Consider the following 27,119-nt stretch of genomic DNA (forward strand, 5'->3'; position numbering starts at 1 on the left):
AATCCTAGGGAACATTATTTCTGAGATTCCCTGAACCCTCTCATGGTCAATGCAAGATAAAGCTTCAGTCAAAATAGTTCCCAAATATTTAACTATTTTCTCTACCATTTGCCCTTTTTTTTCAGATACTCAAAGCCGCTTTTTAGCCTGAAAATGAAGCCATTTCACAGAGGCTTCCTCTACCTCTTCTCCTTGTCCTCCTGACTGGAGCAAGTCATCCACATCCTGCATTAAGCCAGTCCCTGGGTGTGAGGTCAATTCCTTTGATATTTCCTGCAGGGCTTGCCCCAATCAGGCCGGTGCTTCCGTGCATCCCTGCAGAAGGACCGTCCATGTCTTGAGCATTTTCCCTTCTACCTCTTGTTGCCAGCCCAAGGCAGAATTCTGTTTGCATCCTCTGGAAGTGGGCAGATCCCCAGAAAGCATCTTTTGCATCAAGTTCTGAATGGCAGCAGTGTGAGGAGGGCCCCTGGTTCAGGATGGTGTAAGGATCTGAGAGTGTGGGGTGCCTCGGTTTCATCATCTCATTTCTTCTTCTTGGGTCCTGCAGCATTCTGTGGATTCCATTGGATTTCTTGTTTGGCAGGATAGGAGCATTCTAGGGAGCCATCCCTGGCTCCCCAAGCCGTGCCTTGAGCAGGACTCCCAGACAGGCTGTGAGCCCTTCCTTCCCTCCCTTGGAACAGGGGATTGCTTTTCGACACCTCTTGTCCTGGTTGCTTCAGGGAAATTTGGAGAGGCTCCATATCTAATTTTGCCAATTTCCCTGGGGCTGCCCACACTTGTGGGTTCACTTGAGCCTAGGCTCTGCCAGACATTTGACCCAGAGGTACAACAGAACCAGCCTCTGTATCACCTTTTGCAACATTAATTTGCATTCCCAATTTAGCCATCAACCCCCTTCCCAGTAAATTACAATCACAATTGTGAGCAAATAAAAATTCCTGCATTTCAAACCCATCCCCCCCATCTCCTAATAGTGGCTGAATAAAACACTTCCACTCATCTTTCCCACTTAGTGCCTTAATTATTAAAATATTCCTTAACAATTTTCCCCCCTTAGGTGTAAGATTCCGAGTGGATGGAGAGGCCCCTGTGTCCATCAGGAAAGGTCTCCTCTGGATCCAGAGCCACCCTGGATGTTCCCAAGGGCTGCAGTGTGGTGGGTCCTTGGTGGAATGGGAGCTGTGAGAGCGCTAAGAATCCGTGTCCATCAAGGGCTGGACTTGCTGGTGCTGAGGGTGCTCCTGTCTGTGCTTGCAGTGTCCTTGTGCCCTGCAGCTGGAAGGCTGATTCCTTGCCAGGGGCTGTTTGGGTGGGCTGTCCCCTGGCCAGGAGGGCAATGCCTGTGCCAGGTGCTTGTGGCCGAGGGTGTCCCCTGGGTGCTGGGGCCCCCTTGGGCCCTGGGCTTGATCCCTCAGGGGCTGTAGGAACTGTGCCATGGCCTTTGCCTTCAGCTTGGCCTTTTGCTCATCCCTTGCTGCATTCAGCTGCTGAGCCTTTGCAAGGAGCAAGTGCTGCAGGGGCTTCTTGTGGCCCTGCTGCAGCCCCCTCTGCCTGTGGGTGCTCATCGTGTGGCAGCTGCTGAGCTTTCTGCAAAATCCTTCCTTTCTCCAGGGACCCCACCACAAAATCCTTACAGGATCATCTGGATCCTTGCAGGTCTAATCCCCATCTCTGAGCTGTTCCTTCCTGGTGCTGGCTGTGCTGAGGCTCCCCTCCCCAGCCCGTATCCCAGAGCCGGTCCCTGTCCTGCCGCAGAGTCCAAAGGCGGCCCCCCCGGCGGGCAGGGCCGGCAGCTCCACGGGGCCGGGCAGCGGCCGGGGCGTCCCGCAGCCTCCTGGGGGCCGGGGGCCACTGCCGGCCCTGCCCGGGGGGTGCTGGGGTCAGGCAGCGCCCGGCGCTGAGCCCCGGCTGCCCCACAGCCCCGGCCCGGCCCCACAGCTCCCCACAGGCCCCCAGCCCGTGCTCCCGGTGCCGCAGCTCTGCGCCCGCTCCTGCCGCTCCCAGCTCAGAGAAACCCCCTGAAATCCTGACCTCCTTCTTTTCCTGTCCTGGAAAACTGGGATACAAAGGATCTGAGTCAGCTGGCAAATGCTGAGGATAAGACCCTTCTGAAAAACATCCCAATCCTCAGTATTTTTTTCTCTTCCTCCTCTTTTCCATCATCCCTTTTCTTACCCCATAGATTGCTCCTGCTGCTTCTTGCCTTAAGCACATTCCTGCACACTCCCCTTCAGCCAATCCCTTCCCAGCACACCAACACCATCCATCCCCTGTTGTCTAAATCCCTTCTGGACTTCCCTTCTTGCCCCCCTTGGGTGTCCATGTCCTTAATTCCCTCTGGGAGAATGTGTAAACGACCTCCACATGCTCCCAAGGGACCCTTGAGAGATATTTTGGGATCCTCATCTCTTTTGCTGGGACCCCATTGTGGCTTTCCCTTTTCTCCCCTCCCTGGGTGCCCTGCCATGTTTACTCCCCGAAGATCCCACTGGAGTCACTGCTGAGATTTTCAGTGCTCTCTCCCTGCCGACTCTTGAGAGCCCCCCTGATCCGTCCCTCGTCTGTCTCCTGCTCACTCTCGGGTACCCAATCAATCCCCGGTGCCGCCGCCAGCCGAGGGAGCCGATCCCCCAAACTGGGTGAGGCACCTTCAGCTGCACTCAGTGCCCGCCGGCCCGGACGGTGGAAGGAATTGCGGAGGAGCCCCAAGGTGTGTGGAAAAATTGACATCCCCAGAGGTTTCTGTCCACAAGGAAGAAAGAGGAGTCCTGTAACAGTAATTTCATTTATAAAAAAGGGAGAGGCCATGGGACAATTTCCATGGTGTCTCTCCTGTTTTTGGCAGACACAGCCTCCTTTTCATCCTAATTTTCTTGGTCACATCTCCCTCTCCCTTTCCCCATTGGCTGAAGTACTGGAGAGGTACAGATTTCCCAATGCACCTCCTACATACCCCCTTGATATGCACCCCACTTTTGTACAGCTAACAATATTGATGGCTGTGCTAAGTCTTTGTTGTTCTTCTGGAAGTTGATGAATTTAGCAGGACCTTGGCTGAGCAGCAGTCTGTGTCATCAATTAATAACATTTTGTGCAGCTGATGGCTCCTCCTGTCACTTCCTTATGTCCACGTCCCTGGCCCTATGTGCAATGAGGTTCAGAGGATCAGTTTGTAAAGAGCCTTTGTTGTTGTTCCTTTGGTGGGGTTCCCCCGTTTTGGGGCCATCCCCCCTGGAGCAGGGTGTCCCCCCTTGGTGCAGGCGCAGGGCTCAGGCAGGGCTGAGGCAATCAGAGCGCGCGGCGCTGATGACTCATCAGTGTCCAGGCAGAGCCGCAGCTGCCAGCGTTCCCCAGCTGGAGCCCAGCTGCGCCCCTCTGTGGGTGCGGAGGAGCCTGCTGGGCCCGAGATACTGGCCCTCCCCTGGAGAGGAGATACTTCTCTGTAAGAGCGACACAATGTTGCTCCCAGGGGTCTTTGAGTTAGTTATGTTAAACTGTTGTGTTTCATTGGTGTTCCCCCCCTGCTGTCCCACCCCGATACAGGTATCTGGGGCTTCCCCCCGCCCCTCTCCTTCCCCATAAATATCCCGGGTTTTCCTCTGTTCGAGAGATTCGCTGTTACCAGCACCCTTCGCCGAAGCTTTGCCTGAATAAAGGCTTGTGCCTTGGTGGAACGCTGGACCAGCTGTCTCGTCCCTGCTTCCTGTGTTGCCTGCCCGCCGCCGCTGCCGAGCTGAGCTGAGCTGAAATCACTATACTATTACTGAGCTGAGCTAGAATCACTCGACTGCTCGAAGCTGCTCGCATGCGCTTCGGGCCAGCCTTTTTCAAGGCTGCTTCTGGAGAAGTCGCGGTGTTCCGGGCTTTCCACCGCCGCGGCAAGTGGCGACCAACGTGGGGGCTTTGAAGAAGCCCTGAAGAAGCGTCCGCCTGCACCTTCAGCTGTGAGGCGAGCCGCCGTTGGAGCCGCCGCCCCTCGAGGAAGCTTGCTTGCGTTCTAGCAAGAAGCGATCCAAGAGGCTGCGACCGGGACCCTCGCTGACCATCTGGGGCAAGGGAAAGCCCCGGAGGACCGGTCGTCAGGTGACCACCCACCCAGCAGCTTTGTTTTCGCCCGCCGGCATCTGCCGAAGAGAAATTGTAAGTGTATCCCTTGAAAGGTTTTTTTCTTCGGGCTTTTTTCTCTTTTTTTTGCTGTTTTACTGCTGGGTGGGGAGTGAAAAAGGATGGGGAATGAGTCCTCTGTATTGAGGCTGACCCCACCTGAGAGGGACTTTTATATCCAAGTTGTAACTACCTTAAAAGCGGGAAATTTTAAGTTTTCTAAAGGGGATTTAAAAAGATTTATTCATTGGGTTTTTAAACATTTTAAGATTAATTCGGACTCTGCTAAATCAGGAATTTTTTGGGATAATGTGGGGAGAAAGTTATATACAGTTCAAGCTAAAGGGGATTTTTCTGTTGCAAAGTTTTTTCCTGTGTTTCAAAATATTATTTTCTCATTGGAAAAAGAGGGAAAAAAAGAAGAGGGAGTTTTGGGTCCCCAGTTAAAACCCCCAACCCCGTCAGCCCCTCCAGGTGTCCCTGAACCCCTTTCCCTGCCTGAGAGCCAGTCGGCGGGTGGACATTGCCCCCGGGCACAGGGCTGCTGCCGTCTCCCTGACACCCTCCTACCGTCTCTCTACCCGCACCAGGGTGGCAGTGGCCATGCCGCTCTGGGTCTTTCCCCTACCCTTTCTCCTATGCCCTCACACCCGGTTGTGTCCCCCCCAGTTCTTAGCGTTAGCACAGATGGCGCCGGCAGCGTGGCCAGCCCCGCCATTTTGTCCCACTCCCACCCCAGTTTTCCCGCCCTCGATGCCCAAAATGGCCACTTTCCCGCCTTCACCCCTTCTCTTCCTGCCGCGTCCTGCTCCTCCTCCCCCCCCACTGCGTCGTTGGGTGTAACCGCGTCGGGCCCTCCCCCATCCATCGGGAAACCCCTCCCCGTCGCGGGCCCCGCTCCTGTCCCTTTGTGCCGGGGCCCCGTCCCCAGCGGCGCGCCCGCTCCAGGGTCCCTGTGTCCCGGAGGTCGGGACGGCTCCGGCCGGAGCGGGGCCACCCCCGCTTCCCCACGCAGCCACAAAAGGGCCAGCTCTAGACACCTGAGCCGGCCCCGCGCTGCCACCAAGTGCCCCCCATCTCCACTAGGAGATGAGAGCAGTGAATCTTCTTATTCAGATTCTGAGTATGAAGATCACTGGGCTGAGGTGCAGAGGGAAGCCACACGGGCGGGGAACTCAGCTCTGTCCCAGAAAATACTTGCCTTTCCTGTAATAATGAGGAGAGACAGGACAGGGGCACAGGTTGCTGCATGGGAATCCCTTCACTATAGGGAACTGCAGGAACTTTGTAAAGCTGCCGAGGAACATGGCAGGAGTTCACATTTTTTTAAACACCTGCTGGAAGCCTCCTTCTCTGCCCACGTCATGGTCCCTCATGACATCAAAAATATTATGAACTGCCTCCTCTCTCCAGCAGAATACATGTTGTGGGATAGGCAGTGGAAAAAACATTTAAAGCAATTGGCAGATGTTTATGCAAGAGATGCTAACAGACCCAATTTTACTTTAGAGCAATTAGCAGGAGAAGGAGATTTCCAAAAGCCCCGAGATCAGGCCAGGGATCTGCCTGAAGCAGCCTTACAGGATATAGCTAATGCTGCCAAGATATCTCTTTTTACCACCCCTGATGATAAAGTGCCAACGCAGTGCTTCACCAATATTAAGCAGGGGGCAACTGAGTCTTTTATTAAGTATATTGATAAGCTAAAAATAGCCATTGAAAAGCAGATAGAGAGCCCTCAGGCACAAAAGGAATTATTAGTAAAAATAGCAATGGCCAATGCTAATCAGGAGTGCAAAGCAGTTTTGCGAGCCCTCCCTCTGGACCCCGAACCAACCATAGATCAGATGGTTGAAGCCTGCACCAAACACTCCTCTGCCTCAAGTGAGAATACAGTGGCACTTGCAGTGGCTAAAGGAGTGGCAGAGGCGATATCTGGAGCTTATGCTGCAAACCCCAATGGAAATTATTGTTTTAATTGTGGTGAGCCTGGACACTTTTTCAAAGACTGTCCGGAGAGACATTCTATACAACCGCCAGCCCACCAACAGTTCCCCAGACAGAACTGGCATTCGGGAAACTTCAAGCAGAGCGCGGGACGGCCCCGCGCTTCGACATCAAATCAAATGCCGCACCGTTCCACCCCTCCTGCCAAACCCACCATCCTGCCTCCACGGGGGCCCCAATTTTAAGCCCAGCAGGTGGAGCGCTTCAGATGGGAACTCGGCGTCAACTGGTAACTAGACTCTCTTTACATATGAAAGGTGACTGTGTTTACAAAGTCCCCACAGGGAAACGTGGACCACCAGGTGGTCCCTCTAACATCTTAATACTTGGGGATCCAACTAACTGTCCAGGACAAATTCAGACTGTTCCTGAAGTCCAGACTATATACCCTGGAGATGAAATTTCCATCTCTTTGGCCTGCATAGACCCTCCTTATTATTGAAAGGAACAGACCCCTGTGGCACAGGCCTTTTTACTTCCTAGTGACTGCCCAGATCATGTTCCCCTCAACCCCAGTGCTATGTGGACACAGGTTGTGGGCTTCTGCAAACCCATTGTGGACTGTGGCATGTTTTGTTATGGGGAAAGGATTCAGCGCCCAGGAATGATAGACACTGGAGCAGATGTTACCATCATCGCTCGCTCCGAGTGGCCAGACAATTGGGAATTACAACCTGTAGCAGGCATGATTTCAGGAATTGGAGGGATGACAGCCTCCATGAGGAGCAAACGGAATATTGTTATCGAAGGACCTGAGGGACAAATGGCAACCATCAGGCCATTTGTGGTGAGAGCACCAATCACCCTCTGGGGACGGGATCTCTTGTCCCAATGGGGGGCTTCTCTGAGGATTCCCAGCAGGGATTTTTAGTGGGGGTCACTGAGGAGCGCGCTATGCCTACCATCCCCCAACTCACCTGGAAACAGCACCATCCAGTGTGGGTTGATCAGTGGCCCCTATCTGAGACCAAACTGCGCGCACTGGAAGCTCTCGTAGAAGAGCAGCTTGCCAAGGGCCACATCACTGAGACCAATAGCCCTTGGAACTCCCCTGTCTTTGTGCTACGCAAACCAGGCAAAGACAGGTGGAGACTCCTTCAGGACCTCAGGAAAATCAATGATGTTATTGAAGACATGGGCCCCCTCCAGCCTGGCATGCCTTCCCCTTCAATGCTCCCCCGAGATTGGAAGCTGGCTGTCATTGACATAAAGGACTGTTTTTTCAACATACCCCTCCACCCTCAGGACGCCCCCAGATTTGCATTCTCGGTTCCCTCTCCAAACAGACAAGCACCTTTAAAAAGATACCATTGGCTAGTCCTTCCTCAAGGGATGAAAAATTCTCCTACCATCTGCCAATGGTACGTGGCCCGCATCCTGTCACCTGTGAGGACCCTGTTCCCAGATGCTGTCATCCTCCACTACATGGATGACATCCTGGTTTGTGCTGCTGACGATGACTATCTGCACCAGACTTTACAAAAAACTATCCAGACGATCGAGGACGCTGGATTTGAGATCCGTGAGGACAAGATCCAGCACACCTGCCCATGGACCTACCTGGGACTCCAGATCCGTGAGCGGACCATCGTGCCCCAGCAGCTGACCATCAAAGATGACCCCAAGACCCTGCGGGACCTACATCAGCTCTGTGGGTCCATCAACTGGATACGCCCTCTGCTTGGGGTAACAACAGAAGTCCTTGCGCCCCTATTCAACCTGCTCCGTGGCAGTGAGGCCCTCGATTCACCACGCTCCCTCACGCCAGAGGCTCGAGAATCCATCACCAAGGTCCAGGAGGCCCTGTCTTCACGGCAAGCCCACCGCTATGAGCCCGGCCTGCCCTTCCAGCTGGTTGTCCTGGGTAAGGCCCCGCGCTTACACGCACTCATCTTTCAATGGGACACTGCATTGAAGGATCCTCTCCTTATCATTGAGTGGATCTTTACACATAACCAGCCCACTAAGACTATCACCACTCCACAAGAAATCATGGCTGAGCTCATTAAAAGAGCTAGAGTCCGTCTCCGCACTCTTGCAGCCTGTGAGTTCACCTGCATCTTCCTCCCATTGGCAACTGGAAGTTTGGAGCCTTTGCTCCAAACCAATGAGAGCCTTCAGTTTGCTCTCGATAGCTATTCAGGCCAAATTTCTATACACCCACCTGGCCACAGACTTTTCAAAACCACATTTAATTTGGTCCCCAAATCATTACAGAGCAAAACACCGCTCCAGGCCCTGACGGTTTTCACAGATGGCTCAGGGAAATCCCACAAGTCAGTCATGACTTGGAAGGACCCCAAGACACAGAAATGGGAGTCTGATGTCCAAGTGGTCGAGGGATCACCACAGATTGCTGAATTAGCAGCTGTTGTCAGAGCTTTTGAGAAATTCCAAGAACCTTTCAATCTCGTGACTGATTCAGCTTATGTGGCTGGAATAGCTATGAGAGCAGAACATGCATTTCTGAAAGAAGTCTCTAACCCAAATTTATACAAATTGCTTTCTGAATTAGTATATCTTATCTCTCACAGAAAGCAACCTTACTATGTCATGCATGTGAGGGCGCACACCGACCTCCCAGGTGCCATTGCCGAAGGAAACAGGAGGGCAAACGCCTTAGCCATGCCTGCTGGAGCAGCCAATGTCCCTGACATTTTCGCACAAGCGAAATTGTCCCACCAGTTCTTCCACCAAAATGTGCCTGCACTGATGAGAATGTTCAGACTACCCAGAGACCAGGCTAGGGCAATAGTTGCCACCTGTCCTAATTGCCAATCGTTCCAAATACCTGTCGTTAACTCCGGGGTTAACCCCCGAGGACTTAACAGCTGCCAGATATGGCAAACCGATGTCACTCATGTCCCATCCTTCGGGAGAGTCAAATACGTACATGTCTCCGTAGACACCTTCTCTGGTGCAGTGTTTGCCTCAGCCCATGCAGGAGAAAATGCCAAGCACACCATCCGACATTTTCTCCTTGCTTTTGCTACCCTGGGAGTCCCAGAACAAATTAAAACAGACAATGGACCTGCTTACACCTCTCACAAACTAAGAGACTTTTTCAATGAGTGGGGGGTGAAACACACCACGGGCATTCCTCATTCCCCTACAGGGCAATCAATAGTAGAGAGAACCCACCAAAACCTAAAAAGAGTCCTTGATCACCAGCGGGGAGGAACAGAAATCATTCCTCCCATTGAGAGGCTCTGTAAGGCTCTATATGTCATGAACTTTCTAAATTGCTCACCTACAGAGCCTGACCCCCCTGTAATACGGCACTTCTCTAACTCAACTCATGCCAAACTCACAGAGAAGCCGCCGGTGCTGATCAAGGATCCTGAATCACAACGGACATCAGGACCCTTCCCACTGATTACCTGGGGGAGAGGGTATGCGTGTGTGTCCACACCATCAGGACCTAAGTGGCTCCCGGGGAAAAATGTAAAACCTTATTTAGGCCCTACAAACCCTGCACCAAATTCAGAACTTTCAAAGTCTCCTGAGACCCACACAGGTCCAGAAAAACAGCAGCCCACTGCAGCCTGGAAACGGAGACGTCGTTGGAGTCCACAGAACCGACCTGCCACCAGACCAACAACCAGACAGAGGCCAAACCGTCCTGCTACCAGAGCTGCAACGAGACGACTGCCAACGTCACGCCTGACACCGTGACAGTACACAAGTCTTCTTAACTCCCTCCCCCTTCCCCTTCTTGCCCTCGTTGCCTAGCCCAAATTGCCAGCTTACACCCAAGTGCACCTCTGTGCTGCTGCTGGTGTTGGGTCTTGTGTCCCCAATACACAGAATAATCTTGCTTATAATTAGTGGTTTTGTTTTTGTTTGGGTTTTTTTTTTTGTTTTTTTTAAAGAGGGGGGAGACGGGAGAGGAAAGGGAGAAAGAAAATAGCTCCCCCCTCTCCAAAAATTAGAGCTAATCTTCTATGTCCTGTTGTAGAAAATGGAGAGCAAAACCGTCCTTGAGTTCCTGATGTCCCTGATTATCTGGATGCTCCTGAAAACATCAGCTGTGGATGCCTGGCTAGTAGCACAGCCCCAGGAGAATGTGGGGATCACCCTCGCAAAGCAACTCCAACAAGACCACGTGTTTGTCCATGGGCAGTGCCACCAACCCTCTAGACCTTTTGCTCCTGGCCCATGGACATGGCTGCGAGGAATTTAATGGACTGTGCTGCTTTGATCTCTCCAGCCCCAGTGAAGGCATCCACGCCCGCATCCAGAGACTCCAACACACGGTCCAGGAACTCCAAACTGAAAAGGAGCCCCAGTGGCTTGAGGACCTTTTTGGGAACTAAGGACTCAAAGGATGGGTTGCCTCCCTCCTCAAAAATATTTTTTTTTTCTTGGGTTTTCCTAGTTGTTATTATCTTCCTAAGTATGTTTTCATGTTTTAAGAAGCTATCAGCTAACTCTCTAGGGGATGCCTTTTTAATAAATAAAGAAGTGGGAGTTGTGGGTGCGGAGGAGCCCGCTGGGCCCGAGATACTGGCCCTCCCCTGGAGAGGAGATACTTCTCTGTAAGAGCGACACAATGTTGCTCCCAGGGGTCTTTGAGTTAGTTATGTTAAACTGTTGTGTTTCATTGGTGTTCCCCCCCTGCTGTCCCACCCCGATACAGGTATCTGGGGCTTCCCCCCGCCCCTCTCCTTCCCCATAAATATCCCGGGTTTTCCTCTGTTCGAGAGATTCGCTGTTACCGGCACCCTTCGCCGAAGCTTTGCCTGAATAAAGGCTTGTGCCTTGGTGGAACGCTGGACCAGCTGTCTCGTCCCTGCTTCCTGTGTTGCCTGCCCGCCGCCGCTGCCGAGCTGAGCTGAGCTGAAATCACTATACTATTACTGAGCTGAGCTAGAATCACTCGACTGCTCGAAGCTGCTCGCATGCGCTTCGGGCCAGCCTTTTTCAAGGCTGCTTCTGGAGAAGTCGCGGTGTTCCGGGCTTTCCACCGCCGCGGCACCCCTCCCCCCCGGGCCTTGGCGCCCCCCTTGAGGGGAATTTGGGGAGGTGGGAGGGGGGAGCGCCAAGGCCGGGCCCCCCCGCGCTGTGGTGGCGGGAGCGGCTGCAGTGGGGAGCGAGTGCGGGCGGAAGCGGCCGAGAGCCCAGCGCTGCCCCAGGCCGAGCTGGCCCAGCTCCATCCGTGCCCCTGCGGTGGGATGCTGTCGTGGTTTTGAACCAGTAATTAACAAAAAGGGGGAAAAAAGAATTATTTATTTCTTGCTGTGAGATATGGATTAAAACAAGAGCAAACTAGGCATAAAACTTAAAAGGAATAAAGAAAGTTTATTGACAAACTACGAAAATAAGAACATCAGAATAAAGTTTTAGAAAAACCTTTTCATTTCTCACTGCCCTCCATTCTTTTGTTCACATGACAACAGAGACAAAACCTTTATAATTTTGATGGTTTAAACAATCTCAATTCTTTCTACAGTCTTTCCATCAATTTCTGTAAAGAAACAGAAGTTCCTTTCTGTTAATTTATGGAGTTTCTCACAAGAAAGCTATTTTTGTTATAGTTTTCTGTTTCCTTGATATCAGCTGCCCAGAGCTGCTGTTATCAAAGCCCACTCCTCCCATTCCACATCACTCTGAAATGTGTTATGGGTCATGATGTTTAGGGATAGTATTTTTAAGGATAAGTTAGTCAAAGGCAAAAAGTATTCTTCATCTGTTTCTGTGAGCCTCACCAGAAAACAGTTTTCTCATTGCCTCGCAAGGCCTCAAATCTCTCAGCACTTCACTATACCACAATTACTCCACTCTTTACCCAAATTTACACTTTGAACACTCCATTCCTCCCCATACTCCATCATGAATTAAAGGAGTTCCCCTCAGGACCCCCCTGTCCATCCCCATAGTTCCAACAGAAAGACACCTCAGCTCAACCAAAGCATCTTCTTAATTCTCCACCTTTCCTGACGCCTCTTTTCCTTCTTGCCACTAATAGTTTATAAAGTCTCTCTTCATGTTGATCACTCTCCCTTTCTCTCTCTGGACAAAAAGACCAATCCGCAAGTCTCATCTGGATAAGAAAGAGTTTAAATCTTGCCCAAGCTTCTGTAGATGGTTCGGTGATCTCTGCTGAACAGGAGCTGGAGCTGTCTGTGATAGAAAGTTCCTCATAGCTGCTGTAGAGAGTGCAGTCGATGTCTCTGCTTGCTGCAGGCCCAGAGCTCCTCTCCTTTACTCGGCAGTTTCTGGTAAATTCCATCACGGCAAAACCTGCAGCCAAGCCAGGAACCAGCCTGGCCCGGCTTGGCTCGGAGCAAGCTCCCGCAGGCCCCATCTCCCGGCCGGGAGAACGGCAGGCCCAGCCCGGCCCCCGCCCGGCCACGTGGCTGGGCAGAGAGCGAGAGGCCGAAGCTCTGCTACCTTTCACAGCCAGAAAAACAAAGAGAACCACAGAGTTCTGGTTGTACACTTTAAGGTGGGGTTCACAAGTTGATTCCACTTTTCAATGGCTAAAACTGCTGTCAGTTCTCAGCAATGACCGATAATTGGTCATGAGAAAAGACTCCCGGCAGTCCCCAGCAACTTTAACTTTCTTAAAGGTAAAGTAACCCCATGACAGATGCTCTGGGACTGGGGGGGAAGAGGGAGCCAGCAGTGGGTGCTGGGCCTGGGGGCAGGAGGAGAAGGGAAGGAGAAGCAGAGTTGAAGAACAAAATGGTCAAAGGCTGCACGTGGGAGGAGAAGGTTGGATAGTGCAACAAGAGAAATAGTAGGAGGAAGAGGAGTGTGAGGAACGGTAGGGCCACAGGAGGAGGAGCAGGAAGAGGAAGCAGGAGAAGGTTCCACCCTCCCTGTATGTGCAGTCCCAGGAGTGTTGCCATGCAGGAGACTGGGGAGGGGGCTCCACGATTTTGATGGGGCTGAATCTTGGTGTTTCTGAACTTTATTGGGCTAAATGTTGGTGCTTTGTTTTTTTTGCAGGGGCTGAATCTTTGTATTCTGGAGGGGTTTTGCCTGAATTTGGTGTTTGGGTAGTTTTTCATCATTGTTTTGATGTTTGGGCTGAATCTTGGTCCTTTGCTTTGTTACAGACACAAGATGCCCAATGACTTTCTGAGATGAACTTGGGCAAGGAGGAACCCTCAGCCCAAGGCTCTCTCCTCTCTTTTTTTCCTCCTAACCAGGAATTTTCCTTTCCAAACTGTATCCAAATGGAAGAGGAGGAGGAAAAGCCCCGGAGATCCCGTACAAGGAGGGGCTGCAAACCCAGCCCAGGGAGCTGCAGAGAGGAAAGATCCCCCCAGTTCCAGGAACACGGCCAGAGATCCAGCCAGAGCTCAGAGCTGGGGGAGAAGCCCCACAAGTGCTTGGAATGTGGGAAGGGCTTCAGAAAGAGCTCTGACCTGATCCTACACCACAGGATCCACACTGGGGAAAAGCCCTACGAGTGTGGGGAATGTGGGAAGAGCTTCAGCCGGAGCTCCAGCCTGAGGAATCACCAGAGGATCCACACGGGGGAACGGCCCTATGAGTGTGGAAAATGTGGGAAGAGCTTCAGAGATGTCTCTGGCCTGATGAGACACCAGGTGATCCACACAGGGGAACGGCCCTACACCTGCTTGGAATGTGGGAAGAGCTTTGGGTGGAGCTCCTACCTGAGGGACCACCAGCTCATCCACACTGGGGAGAGGCCCTACGAGTGTCCCCAGTGTGGGAAGAGGTTTCAGCGCAGCTCCGATGTCCTCGTACATGAGCGGATTCACACAGAGGAGAGGCCCTTCCGCTGCCCCGACTGCGGGAAGGGCTTCCAGCAAAACTCCAACCTCACCGTCCACCGGCGCATCCACACTGGGGAGAGGCCCTACGAGTGTCCCCAGTGTGGGAAGAGCTTCTCCAGGAGCTCTCACTTGACCCAACACCAACGGAGGCACCAGTAAGGGAAGCCCTGCGAGTGCCGCGAGTGCGGGAAGAGCTTCGTGCGCTGCTCCAGCTCCATCCCCCATGGGAGGATCGGCGTTGGATGATCCCCAGTGACCCCCGTTGGGCAGAGCCCTGGTGATCCGTGGTCCTGGTGATCCATGTTGGGAAGACACCTGGCTGGGAGGCTCCACATCTTCCTGTGTCCTTGTGGGCACCTGGATGAAAGCAAGGGAATCAAAGTCCATCAGGACACAGACCAACAATGGGAATTCCTTGAGGAGATTGGATTTGTTGACGTTCAATCATAGAGAACCTTTCCTCACTGCCTCAGGAGCTGTGTGGGCAGAGAAAAGGGGGTGACACAGGGCTTGGGGGCCCTGAGGGAAGACACACACTCTAGGGGAGGGGATATCTGAACCTAGGGACCCCCTCTCACATTCTTCCTCAGGTAGAAGCCAAGCCCCAGTGCCAGGAAGACAAAACGCAACAAGGAGCCCCCGATCCCCGTCAGCATCTTGCTGCAGGTGACATTTCACTGCATCCCTGGGGGGTCTGCAGTGGTCAGGACCCCCAAAACCTCTCACTGAACTCCCAGGTACCTCAAAGTACCCTCCCAGTCTCCCCTAGACCACCCAGGACCCTCTGAAACCTTCTTTGAAGTCACTAATTTTAGAAAATTAAGAATTAGAGAAAAGTTAGAGACCTTAGCTAGAGATAGGCCTTACTGGAACTAGAGTTAATGATTAAGTGAGAAGCAGGCTTTGAGATAATGAATCTCAGACTGAGGTAAAAAATTTGTTTTCATTGTATGTTTGTTCAGCTGTGCTTGTAATGAGAAAAGAGAAACTGATCAACGGGTTCAGGAAGATCACAGACCTTACATCTGGAAACCCATTTAAATGTCACAAGGGAGGAAATTGGAGTTGTACCAAATGTCATTTGTAAAGTCAACCATTGTAAAGGTAGAAAGATCAGTGAGGAAGAGCAATTTTTTTTCATCTCTTGATGACTCCTCACCAAAACGAACTCCTCCTCAAATTATGAAGCCAACCAGGCAGGAGTTACGACATTTTAAAATCATTACAGTGCATTTTAATCCAAAGTGGGGAATGGGAAGTGTTAGCATTATGCACATGTATTAGTATTTTGGATATTTAAGACTTTTGTAAATAAGTAGACACTGGAACCTTTTGTCAACTTGCAGTGTGTATTAAGGGGTGACTCCTGCACTCACCCAGTGCTGTGATTAAACATCCACTTTGTAACTTTAAACTGTTGGAGAGGTTTTTGTCCATTAACAGATTGATGTTGATACTGGATCAGTATTGCTATTTTGGTAAATCACTGCCAGTCTCTTCCCAGCCTCCCCAGGACCCACCAGAGCCCCTCCTGTTCCTCTCAGGATCCCACAGCCCCCTCCCAATTTCTCCCCACTGCCCCAGGACCCCCAAACCCTCTCCCAGTCCCTTCCCGGCCCACCAGGACTCATCAAGACTCCTCCCAGTCTCTTCCCAGCGCAACCAACCTCATCCCAATCCCTGCTTTCCAATGCCCAATCTCCTTCCAGCTCCTCCAGGCTCACTCAAATCCCTTCCAGTGACACCCAGCACCCCCAAACTCCCTCCCAGGGTCCACGGGGACCCCCAGAACCCCATCCCACCCTCCCCAACATCCTTCAAACCCCTTCCCCGCCATCCTAAGCACCACAATCCCTCTCCCAGCTTAAACCAGTCTATCTCAAACTCCCTCCCAGTTCCTCCCAGCACACCCCAATCCCCCTCTGGGCCCCCCCAGTGCCTCCCCCGCTGCCCCCGGCGCTGTGGGGGCCGGGCCGTGCCCCAGTGCCGGCTCAGGGGGTGCTCCAGGCTGACGTGCTCCACCTGGCAGCTGGAGCTGAGCCCGCATTGCCGGGGGCGGTTTCCAGCAGCACCAGGAGCTGCTGGCTCCAGTCCCCGCTGGGGAGCACGGCAGTGGCCAGCACGTGGCCCGAGAGCTGCTGCTGGCCCTGGGAGCAGCTCAGCTGGATGTGGGCAGGGGAGAAATCCATCAGGGAGCAGAGCAGGCGGCCGGGGCCGGGCTGGGAGCTCGAGGGCACCAGCGAGATGGACACGATGGGGGTGATAATAAAAGGTTCTAAAATCTTAGAAAATTTGGAGACTTAGCAAGAAAGTTAAGTTTGCCTAACCCTGGGAAAAGTAGGCCCTGGGAAATGTTAGGCCTTGTGCTCACTAAAGATCAGGTCAAAAACTGCACCTGTGTAATCAGTATATGATAAATGATACAATTGTTAGATATGATTAGATATAATTATTGTTTAAAGAACATGAGGAACAATGTTAGGAAGCTGGGGGAGATCATGAGAAATCCATGCTTGGATAAAAACAATGCGTACAATAGAACAATATAAGTTTAATAATTAATATGTCAGTTATATAAGGATGGAGTGTAAAAACATGTTCAACTCAAAACCAAGATGGGTCAGATTTGGGTATGTGTACCCCTGACACCCAGAGCTCTTCAATAAAGCACCTCCATATAATCATTCTGTGATTATGTGTGTTCCTGAGCTCTAATATTTTGGCACCCCAGATGGGACCCTGTGAGTGCTGCTGAGCTCGCTCACGACCCGATCACGCTCCAGCCGGCACCGAGGGATTCTCGGGGAGCCCATCCGGCTGCGACCGTCTCCGCTGCTCACAACGTCCCCGGGAGAGAAAGGTAAGGTGCTTTACTTTGGTTTGGGTGCCTGCCAGTTAGACACAGCGAAAGCTGCGCGTGGTTGGGCTAAAGGAATTCCTGTTGGTATTGCCCAGGCGCCGTCTGTCAGACGAGTGCGAAAGCGTCGCAGGTTCGGCATTTGGTGTATTGTAGTTGTGACATGGAGCAGGGTTCTGGGCTGCAGTGCTCCCATACTGGGTACTTCTCCTTTGGGGTGCTTATTAGCACATTGGAAACAAGGTAACTTTGGGGAAGAATTACATAAGGCTAAGTTAATTTATGCGAGATCTCCCACAGAAAAAGACCCCAGCAACCCCGTCTCATCTGTTGGTAGCTATAACCCCCCTCTTCTCTCTTTGTTTTCTTTCTCTCTCTCTCTCTCTATCTCCTCTATCGTATAAGCCTTGTTGTTGGCACTAAAATAAAGGTACATTATTGCTGTTGTGATTTAAACTGAAATCCCTTTGTGTCCTTTTTGCACTTTGAGATCAAACAAACCTCTCACGAGTCCCACTCGCGTTATTGAATCCTGACATTTAAACTGGAGTCACGGACAGGATTTCTGACAGACAGAAGGGGCTGCAGGTTTGTTGTGCAGTCTGTATTAGGGGAAGGACGTCTCGCTCCAGCCGCACCCAGCCCGACACTCCCAAAAGAGTGAGCGGTGTCTAGAAAGCAAGGGGGGCGACTCGAATTTCCCACAAACTGCACATACCGAGGTGAAAAGCACCCCACACTCACTTGAGGGCTCTCTGCAGAATTTCACAAAAGGTCTCTTAGTGCAAAAGGGCGGGACTGTTTTTGTTGTTGTTGTGTGTATGAATTTTGACTGCTTGGTGTAGCAGAAAGACAACCAGAATTTCAAACTGAAGGAGTGCCTCCCAAGCAGATTTGGTCTTCTCACCCAAACAGGGAAGCAAAAAGCTCTGTGTGTGTGTATAATTTAAGTTTATACCTCCCTGTAGTGGTTTTTCCCTTTGTAAAATGACTGAAAACAGCAGTGCAGAAGTTAAAGCTGCATTTTATGCATGTTATGCTCTATTAGCAAAACACAATGCCAGACCTTCTCCAGGAGGGAAAAGTTGGTGCTTAATAATTGGTTTAATTTGGAAAATGTGATTGACAGAGTATGTTCTTTACAACATGAAACAAAATTTTAACGGGGCAAAAATAAAACTGCTCAGTTTTGGGAGCTTGTCTTAAAGCAGCTATAGAAACTCGCTGTAAGTAAAGAAGTGAGGAAAAAACTACAATAGACTCCCTCCAAAACCTAGTTAAAACTTTGCAAAAACAATTGGATGAAGAGAGAAGTAAGATCAATCTGTTGCAAGCAGCCCTCCATAAAAAAAATTCACAAAATGCTGACTTGCTAAAAGAAACAAGAGAGGGAAACCCCTCTCAAATTTACCCTCAAAAAGAGCTAACTTGGATGAAATTGTGGGGAACACTGCTGTCCTAGTTTGAAACCTCTAATTAAAACAGAATATAATTATATCAATGATAAAAATCTTGATCCGCATATAACCACTAAAAATAGAAAAAAGGAAAAAAAAAAGAAAAAAGAAAAAAAAAAGAAAAAAAAGGAAGTACGGGCGTCTGCCTCACGAGTCAGAAACAGAATATGTATTCCGTGTGTCTCTCACTGGAGGTGATCAAATTCGATTGAGGGAACGGGAATCCAGTGGGCACTGGGGACATGAAGTCTTCTTAACAGCAGGAGACAGACGTAACCCATGGTCCCTAACTCAGCACACAGCTTATTGGGCAGAGGGGCTTCACCCCTTGGAAAGGGGGGACCCTATAGCTATAGTGAGTACCCCAAACCAACTCCTGAAAACATACACAAAGCTGCCTGCTTGCAAATGATGCACAAAAGAAAATTAATGGCTGGCTATGAATCACCAATGTTGTTACCTGTGAAAACTGAAATTATGACCCCTTTCATTCAAGGCCTTCCAGAATCACTTAAACCTACAGCAATTTTCCTCCAAAAACATAGCAGCTATAACCCCTGTGGATACACTAGACAGATTTCTTGGGAACCTGACTGCTCAACCTGGTTCCACTGATCCTGGGTTTACTCCCTTCACCACCCCCTCTCAGCCCACAGGTTCACAATTGTGTTCTCCTGCTAGGAACCATAAAATTTGGACACGGAGAAAAGTTGCAAAAGAGCTAATTAATTACAGTAGCAATTACGGACCTGTAAAAATCCCAGAAGAAAAATCAGAGAAAGCAAAGGGTGTTAGATACATTGGTTCTCTTAAGGAAAACCCAGAAAAGAGAAAACAAATCTCTAACTGCCCATATTGGTGGTCACTAGAGATAAAGAAAGGGGTCCCCAGAAACATAATGGATGGCTTATCACTTAAAAGTTGAGTAAAGCAGTTTCTAATTGGCACTGTCCCAGGTTCATTGTATCAAATGCCCCATTGTATAACCCAGCACAGCTCCACAGGCTCTGGGCTGGGAGCCAAAGCAGTCTCCTTCTCAGCTTCTGGGAGTGGAGCCCAAACAGCTTTAGAATCAGGGAAACTGGTAACTCTGCCTCTCATGGGTGAGCAGAGAGGCAGAGGTTGGTTGTATTTAAAATGCTCACTAGAAATAACAAAACTGGAGATGTACTGATTATAACAATAGTGGGTCCTAAACGTGCACCTATTACTTCTGGAGTTAACACTCGAGCCCAAATTTCTGTGTTGACCAATACAGACTAGTACAGGATTTGAGAGCAATAAATGGAATAACTAAAGATATTTAGCCAGTGGTAGCTAATCCTTGTGCATTGTTAACATCCATAAAAGAGAAATAGAAATGGTTTACTGGAATTGATTTAAAAGATGCCTTTTTCTGCATACCCCTTGACAAAGAAAGTAGGAAACTGCTTTTGAGTAGGAAAATCCAGAAAATGGAAGGAAAACCCAGCTCACCTGAACACGACTCTCACAAGGATACAAGAACAGTCCAACCCTATTTGGAAGCCAGCTGGTGAAGGAGCTGGAGATTTGAACTGAGAATGGGCAAGTTCTGAGGGAGCAATACCTGCTGTTACAGTATGTTGGTGATATACTGACAGCTACAGAAGAGAAAACAACCTGCATAAAGGTAACAATTGAAATTTTAAATCAACTAGGAATGGGAGGATATAAGGTGTCTAAAGAAAAGGCACAAATTGCCCAACAGACTGTGATTTACCTGGGATGTGAAATCTCACAAGGGCAGTGTAAGCTGGGTACTAATCGTATTCAAGCTATTTGTGCCATTCCAGAACCCCAGAACCTACATGAGCTACAAGTTTTCCTTGGGATGACAGAGCGGTGCCGCCTGTGGATCATGGACTATGGACTAATGGCAGAGCCCCTGTATGAAGCCCAGAAGACACAACTGCTTACCTGGGGCAAACCACAGAAGGAGGCCTTCCTCAGACTGAAGGAGGCATTGACAACAGCTCCAGCGTTAGGATTGCCTGATCTATCCAAAGATTTTCAGCTGTTTGTGCATGAAAGATCACACCCAGCACTGGGAGTGCTGACCCAACATTTGGGAAGCTGGAAAAGGCTGGTAGGCTGCTTTTCCAAACAACTTGACAACGTGAGTGCTGGATGGCCTTCATGCCTGCGAGCAGTTGCAGCCACTGTGATGCTGATCCAAGAAGCCAGGAAACTCACGATGGGTAGACACACAGATGTCTGTGTGCCACACATGGTGACCACTGTTTTAGAACAAAAGGGGGCCATTGGCTATCTCCAAGCAGGATGATGAAATTCCAGGTAATCCTGACTGGGCAGGATGATGTCACACCAAAGACAACTAACCTTTTGAATCCAGCTTTGTTCCTAGGTACCACAACTGAAGAAGGCCCATTAGAGCATGACTGTGTAGAGTTAATAGAGTACACCTATTCAGCAAGAGAAGACCTGAGAGACATCCCACTGGAGCAACCAGAGTGAGAGCTATTCACAGATGGAAGCAGCTTCGTGGAGAACGGGACCAGATACGCTGGATATGTGGTAACAACAGTCAGTACAATAGTGGAGGCAAAAGCATTATCAGCAAATACATCTGCCCAGAGGGCAGAACTGGTTACCTTAACCAGAACACTAGAATTAAGTGAAGGGAAAAGGGTAAACATATGGACTGACTCAAAGTATGCTTTTGGAGTAGTGCATGTACACGGGGCACTGGGGAAAGAAGGAAGACTACTGTCTTCTCAAGGTATATACATTAAACATCAAGATGCAATTTTGCAATTGATAAAAGCAATACAAAAACCTGAAGAATTAGCAATTATACACTCTAAAGCACACCAATCAAGAAACTCCAAAATTTTGTGAGGAAAATCGAAAAGCAGACTGGACAGCCCGACAAGCTGCTCGAGAAGTGCAAACAACAATGGCATTGACACCTTTAAAAGTTAATGTATGTCAATTCAATTTGCCTCCAAAGCCGAAATATTCAATAGGAGATGAGAAATTGGGACATTTGCTAAATGCACAAAAGAATTCAAAAGAGTGGTATGTAACTGCACAAAGACAAATAGTGTTAACCCCACTGATAATGAGAGAAGTTCTACAAATTAAACAAAACAAATGTCATTGGGGTGCAGAGGCATTGGTGAAATTGCTAAAACAAAAATTAATCTCGGTATGGATGCTAACAATGGCAAAATTAACTCAGTGGCTAGATACAGGCATAGCTAGGGAAGATTAGGATAGGAATAGAATCAAGATAACACTTGGCAAGAACCCTCTAGTGAAGTGAAATTTAGGTGGGCCCTGGAGTCTTTGCTTGGTCCTATAGCAAACTATCAGAATAAAGAAACAGGTCAGGTAGATAAATTAGCAAGAGTGACCTGAGAAAGATTTAAAGAACTAAAGGTACAATTACAATTTACTACTCCTGAAAGAGCATGGAGTGTGTGAGTTTTTTTAAAGGGATGGATTGATCATTGCTGCATCCACACCCCAAATGTGACTGCAGATGTAGAATATGACATCAATCAGTCGCAACAAATAGAGCATGGAGCACAGGAAGAGCAAAAGGATTTGTCTACAAGTTGGTCAGGCAAAATCTTCAAAGGGTTAGGGTGGAATGTGAGTTCATGGATTAAATCTATCATTGAGAATGTGATCATCTTACTAATTGTATTCTTAGCAATTTGGTTAGCTGACAGCATCTTCAAGGGAGAAATACAGAAGAAAACGTCTTGGAACCAGAAAATAATAAAGGCACTGACACAAGATCTACCCCCACCATCTTCTGGTTCTCCAATTTGTGACAACATCCAGAACAGTGCTTACATCAATCAAGGATTCGAAGAACATCAAGTATAAACTCAGAAACAAAGGACTGTATCAAGTGAAAACATTTGCACTTATGGTGAAGTGAAAATGCTTTCAAAGGGGGGAATGATAGTAAAAGGTTTTGAAATCATAGAAAATTTGGGGACATAGAAAGAAAGTTAGGTTTGGAAAGCCCAGGGAAAAGTAGGCCCTGGGAAATGTTAGGCCTTGTGCTTGCTAAAGATCAGGTGAAACTGCACCTGTGTAATCAGTAGATGATAAATGATACAATTGTTAGATGTGATTAGATATAATTATTGTTTAAAGAACATGAGGAACAATGTTAGGGGGCTGGGGAGAATCACGAAAAATCCATGCCTGGGTAAAAACAATGCATGCAATAGAACAATGGAAGTTTAATATGTAATAGATATTATATGATAGAGTATAAAACATGTTCAGCTCAAAACCAAGATGGGTCAGATTTGTGTGTGTGTACCCCTGACACCCAGAGCTCTTCAATAAAGCACCTTCATATAATCATTCCGTGACTATGTGTGTTCCAGAACGCTAACAGCTCTGTTCCTCTCTTCCAGCCCTTGAAGACATGGCACATAACATCAGCCCCGCCATCAGAAGCCTGGCAATTCAAAAACTTTGTATCCTCTAGGCAGTAGAGAGAACTCAATATTCCATCTTTGGAAACCTGCAAGATCAGCTCCACATGGCACAGAGGACACGGTCTCATCTCTCAGGCCTTGACTGGATGCGCTGCTGGAGCTCTGCTGAGAGCTGATCTGGGAGGCTCTGTCTGCTGGGGCCACCTGAGCCAGCCAGGATTTTATTTTTCTTCAAAATTGTTCTTTCCTTATTTTTGTTTTTGTTTAGTATGTAAATATAGGATATGTTATAAATACACAGACTCCCAGGAGCTTTCTTTTGCTGCCCAAGGTCCGCAGGATATCGGGGAAGAGAGGGAAAAGGGTGCTTGTGCTCAGCAACCTGCTGGGGTGTGCAGTGGTGAAGGGAAAATGGCCAGAAGCCCCTTGGCCTTTGGTGGTTTTGCTGAAGCCACAACCCCTGTCCCAGCCAGGAAGTGCCATCTGTGTCCTCGTGCCCGTGTGGTGCTGGCTGGGCTGCTGAGGGCTCCCAGGTGCCTCTTGATCCAGCTCCTCTGGAGCTCCTGTGGGGCTGCGGCGCTGCTGCCGGGCCACGCTGGGGGAGACCCTGAGGGAACAGGGTGCTGGGAGGCCATGAAGGGATGAGGGGCTGTGGAGGCCCTGACGGGACATGGCAGTGGGAAGGCACAAGGGGGATGTGTGAGGGAGTGGATGGCAGGAGGCTCCGAGTGGATAGGAGGCCCCTGAGGGGCCGGGGTGGTGGGAAGACCTGAGGAACTGGGTGTCAGAGGCCATAAGCAGCCCCTGGGCAGCCGCCTGGTTCCTGACACCCGGCTGATCTGGCGCTTCCCCAAAAAGTCTCCCAGGCCTGCAGCAGAAGCCCTCGAGGCTGGGACACCACCCCTCCAGGAGGGTGGGGACAGCCTGAGGTGTGCCCAGGCTGGGCTGGCTGGGGACATGGAGGGCAGGGGGGTGCTGCCAGGCCATGGCCACTGGGTGCCTGCGATAAGGGGCAGTGGGCAGAGGCAGGGCTGGTGGCCAGGCCGGGCCCTCACGGCTGCCCAGGCCACGCTGCTGTGACCGAGGGCCCCCTGACACAGAGCTCGGGGCCCACAGAGCTGCTGCCACCATGGGGAGGGCAGCGATGTCTCCTCCAGCAGGGCTGCCCAGTCACTGCTGCCCAAGCGGCTCTGGAGCCCACAGAAACAGCAGCAGAGTGTGCACAGGAACAGCATCAGAGTGGGCACAGGAACAGCAGCAGAGTGGGCACAGGAACAGCAGCAGAGTGGGCACAGGAACAGCAGCAGAGTGTGCACAGGAACAGCAGCAGAGTGGGCACAGGAACAGCAGCAGAGTGTGCACAGGAACAGCAGCAGAGTGTGCACAGGAACAGCAGCAGAGTGGGCACAGGAACAGCAGCAGAGTGTGCACAGGAACAGCAGCAGAGTGGGCACAGGAACAGCAGCAGAGTGTGCACAGGAACAGCAGCAGAGTGGGAACAGGAACAGCAGCCTAGTGGGAACAGGAACAGCAGCAGAGTGGGAACAGGAACAGCAGCAGAGTGGGCACAGGAACAGCAGCAGAGTGGGCACAGGAACAGCAGCACCCCGAACGTCGGCACCTGTGCACTGAGGCGTCCGTAGCAGCCGGGTGCCAAACAGGGGGAGGCTGTGGGCACAGCTGCCTTTGGTTTGGCAAAAGGCTTCAGCAGAATTGGCCACAATGGCTTTCTCTTGACTTGCCAGCCTCACAGCAACGCTTGGCAGCTTCAGCTGCAGCCTGTGCCCGTGACTGACTTGGATGGCCGTGCTTGAGGGCGGGCTCGCCTTCCACACTCAGGTGTCCCATGACAGCGGCCTTGGCGCCGTCGTGACACAGAGAGAGAGAGAGACTCAGGACATGAGAACACAGGAACAGCCTGTTTGGCTCATTCTTGAGTATGCTGCTCCTGCCTAAAATAATCATCAGGAGTATATGCTGATATAAAAGTATAGCTGAACACCAAGGACTTTTTCTGTACTGTCTAGAACTAAAACCTTCTGTGACTGTTCAGAGACTATAAAATGCAAGGCGAGAATGACAGCTCTGGTTTGTAAGAGTCCTAAAAATTTTGACATGTGATTTTTCTAGTCAAGGATTTTAATTCCAATGTGGAAACTACAAAAATATTAAAATTTGTTTTCATTGGCAACCGCTTTGAAATGGCATCAGCACACCTACAGGTGTACTGAGGACAGTACTTGGCAATTCATGGCTTCAGATGTGGGAGATAAATATTTTGCCCGGTTTCACCTTGAAGTTGAAGTTTTCCCAGGGCTTTGATTGACTGGTCATTGCAGGTAACTTTAATAAATGCAAAAGGATGTGAAAGCACAATTTCTGGAGAATGTGCACTGGGGACAGAGAGAAAACCTTGAAAACAGTCAGCAGGCTCTGGAAAACTTAAAAAAAAATTAAAATTACTAATGTAAAAATTACTAATGTAAAAATAGATGTAGCTCTGTGACTGTTCAAGCAGGACTCTGGAGGAAATGTTTGCCTTGCATCAGCTGTACCACAGACAGACACACAGCAACTGGAGCCTTGACCATCAGAGACTGGGCTAATGTTTGTCCCAGAAAAAGACAGAGAAGATCCCACTGATACAGGACAGTGCCTCTGTACAATCTAGCCATCCTGGGAAACTCAGCAGCTGATGGTGTTTTTGTGATGATGTTTTTCCATGAAAAACATCATTCCAGGAAGGAGCAACATCATCTGACAGATAGCAGCAATAGCTCCACGAGCTCCTGCCAAGACCCCAAAGGAAGGAGCCCAGCCCCCAATTCACGGGGCTTTGGCTTTGGCCCTCTGGCACAGAAGCCCCCCAGGAGCACAGGTCTCTGGGGCAGAAGGGCACCAGCACTGCCAGGGCTCGGCTGGGGTGGCAGGTCTGCCTCGGTGGGGACTCTGCCACACCTGCTGATTTCAGTGCTGCCAGGCCCCTGTACAGATTCTGTGCAAGGCCCCGTGCCCTTCCTGCTGCGGCTGCCTCGGCAGCCCTGGGGGCTCCTTCTGCTGCCCTGAGCCTGCAGAGCAGGGCAGCGTTTGCTGATGGTTGGAGCTGTTCCTAAAGATCCTGTCAGGCTGTCTTAGACACTTTGGGCAAGGGATTCCTTCCATCCTGGGCCACTTTGGGGGGGATGGGGGCGGAACCAGGAAGGTGGCAGGGCGTGCAAGGGCCGTTAGTGACACGGCACAGCCTGGTAACCGTGGAATGGAACGGTGAAATGGACAAGAGCTGGCGGTGACAAGAGCACACCAGAGTGCCTGGTGCATGCGACGGGACAGGACACGCCAGAGTGGTGCTGTGAGGAGCCCCCACACAGCCCACTCGTTAGTGCCTGACCCGGAGCTTTTCTGAGGCGTAACTCCTACAGCTCACGTTGTGAGCAGACTGTGGGTCTTGGTGAGCCGGAGCTTTCCGTTGACATCTCTTTAGAAGGTGCTCCCAAGGCCCGATTTTGTCATGGCGGGCAGATTCTTCAGGATATTCAGAGTGTTCCGACGGAACAGAAACACCAACCCTGGAGCTGCCCCAGCAGAACACCCTGAAGAGCCAGAGCAGTTCCAGCAAGGGCAGGATGGTGAGTGGCAGAGCTGGGCCGCAGGGCTGAAGCTGCAGCCAGCTGGGCCCTGCACCATCCCATCCCATCCCATCCCATCCCATCCCATCCCATCCCATCCCATCCCATCCCATCCCATCCCATCCCGACATTCCCAAGGGCAGGACGGAATATGGGCTGGGTCTGACCCCTGGCAGTGGCCGTGCTCCATCCCCTGAGCCACCCCAGGGCTGTCCCTGCCTGGGGAGTGCAGGGCTGGGCTGCGTTCTCCGGCCTCTCCCGCAGCCCCTCAGCTCTGGCTGCTCTTTGACAGATGCAGCCATGGACAGGACACAAGAGCAGGAGCCTGCCCGTGGCCGCTTCCGCAAAATGCTGAAGGTACCTGCAGCCATCCCCACCTGGGCTGGGCCTGCTGTCACTGCTCAGCCCAGCTCTGCACATGGAGCACTCCTTGGAACATGCCTCTCTTCCCTGTCCTTTGTTCATTCTGCACAGAGGTTCCGCCGGTTCCTGCCAATTCGGCATAGAAAGATCAGCCCCAAGGGAACTGAGGGCACAGCTGAGCCTGACTCCGGGCTGACCGAGCTCCAGGCAGAGCCTGATGTCAGCCCAGATTCAGCTGCGCCCTCACAAGACTCTGATGCTGCGGTGAGTGATGCCAGGGCAAACTCTGATGTGGCACTGACTGAGGACACGGCCATTCCAAACACCAGAGGGACTCAGGGCATCACAAATACTGACACTACGCCCCCTCCCATGGTGAGTCACGCACCTAATACGGATGTTTTTGAAAGGGGGGTGTTCCTTCTGACCAGCAGGTAGCCAGCCAGGGGCCAGAACTGGAGGTCTGCCACGATCGTGTGCCCCTTCAAGCCACATCCACA

At 50.8% G+C, this 27,119-nt stretch overlaps 1 pseudogene; it reads left to right on the plus strand.

Moving 5' to 3' along the window:
- The window catches only part of LOC131588505 (zinc finger protein 208-like), a 911,601-nt pseudogene that overhangs the window by 816,450 nt on the left and 68,032 nt on the right, over nt 1-27,119 (plus strand).

Source organism: Poecile atricapillus, chromosome 26 (assembly GCF_030490865.1).
Source record: "Poecile atricapillus isolate bPoeAtr1 chromosome 26, bPoeAtr1.hap1, whole genome shotgun sequence".
NCBI lineage: Eukaryota > Metazoa > Chordata > Aves > Passeriformes > Paridae > Poecile > Poecile atricapillus.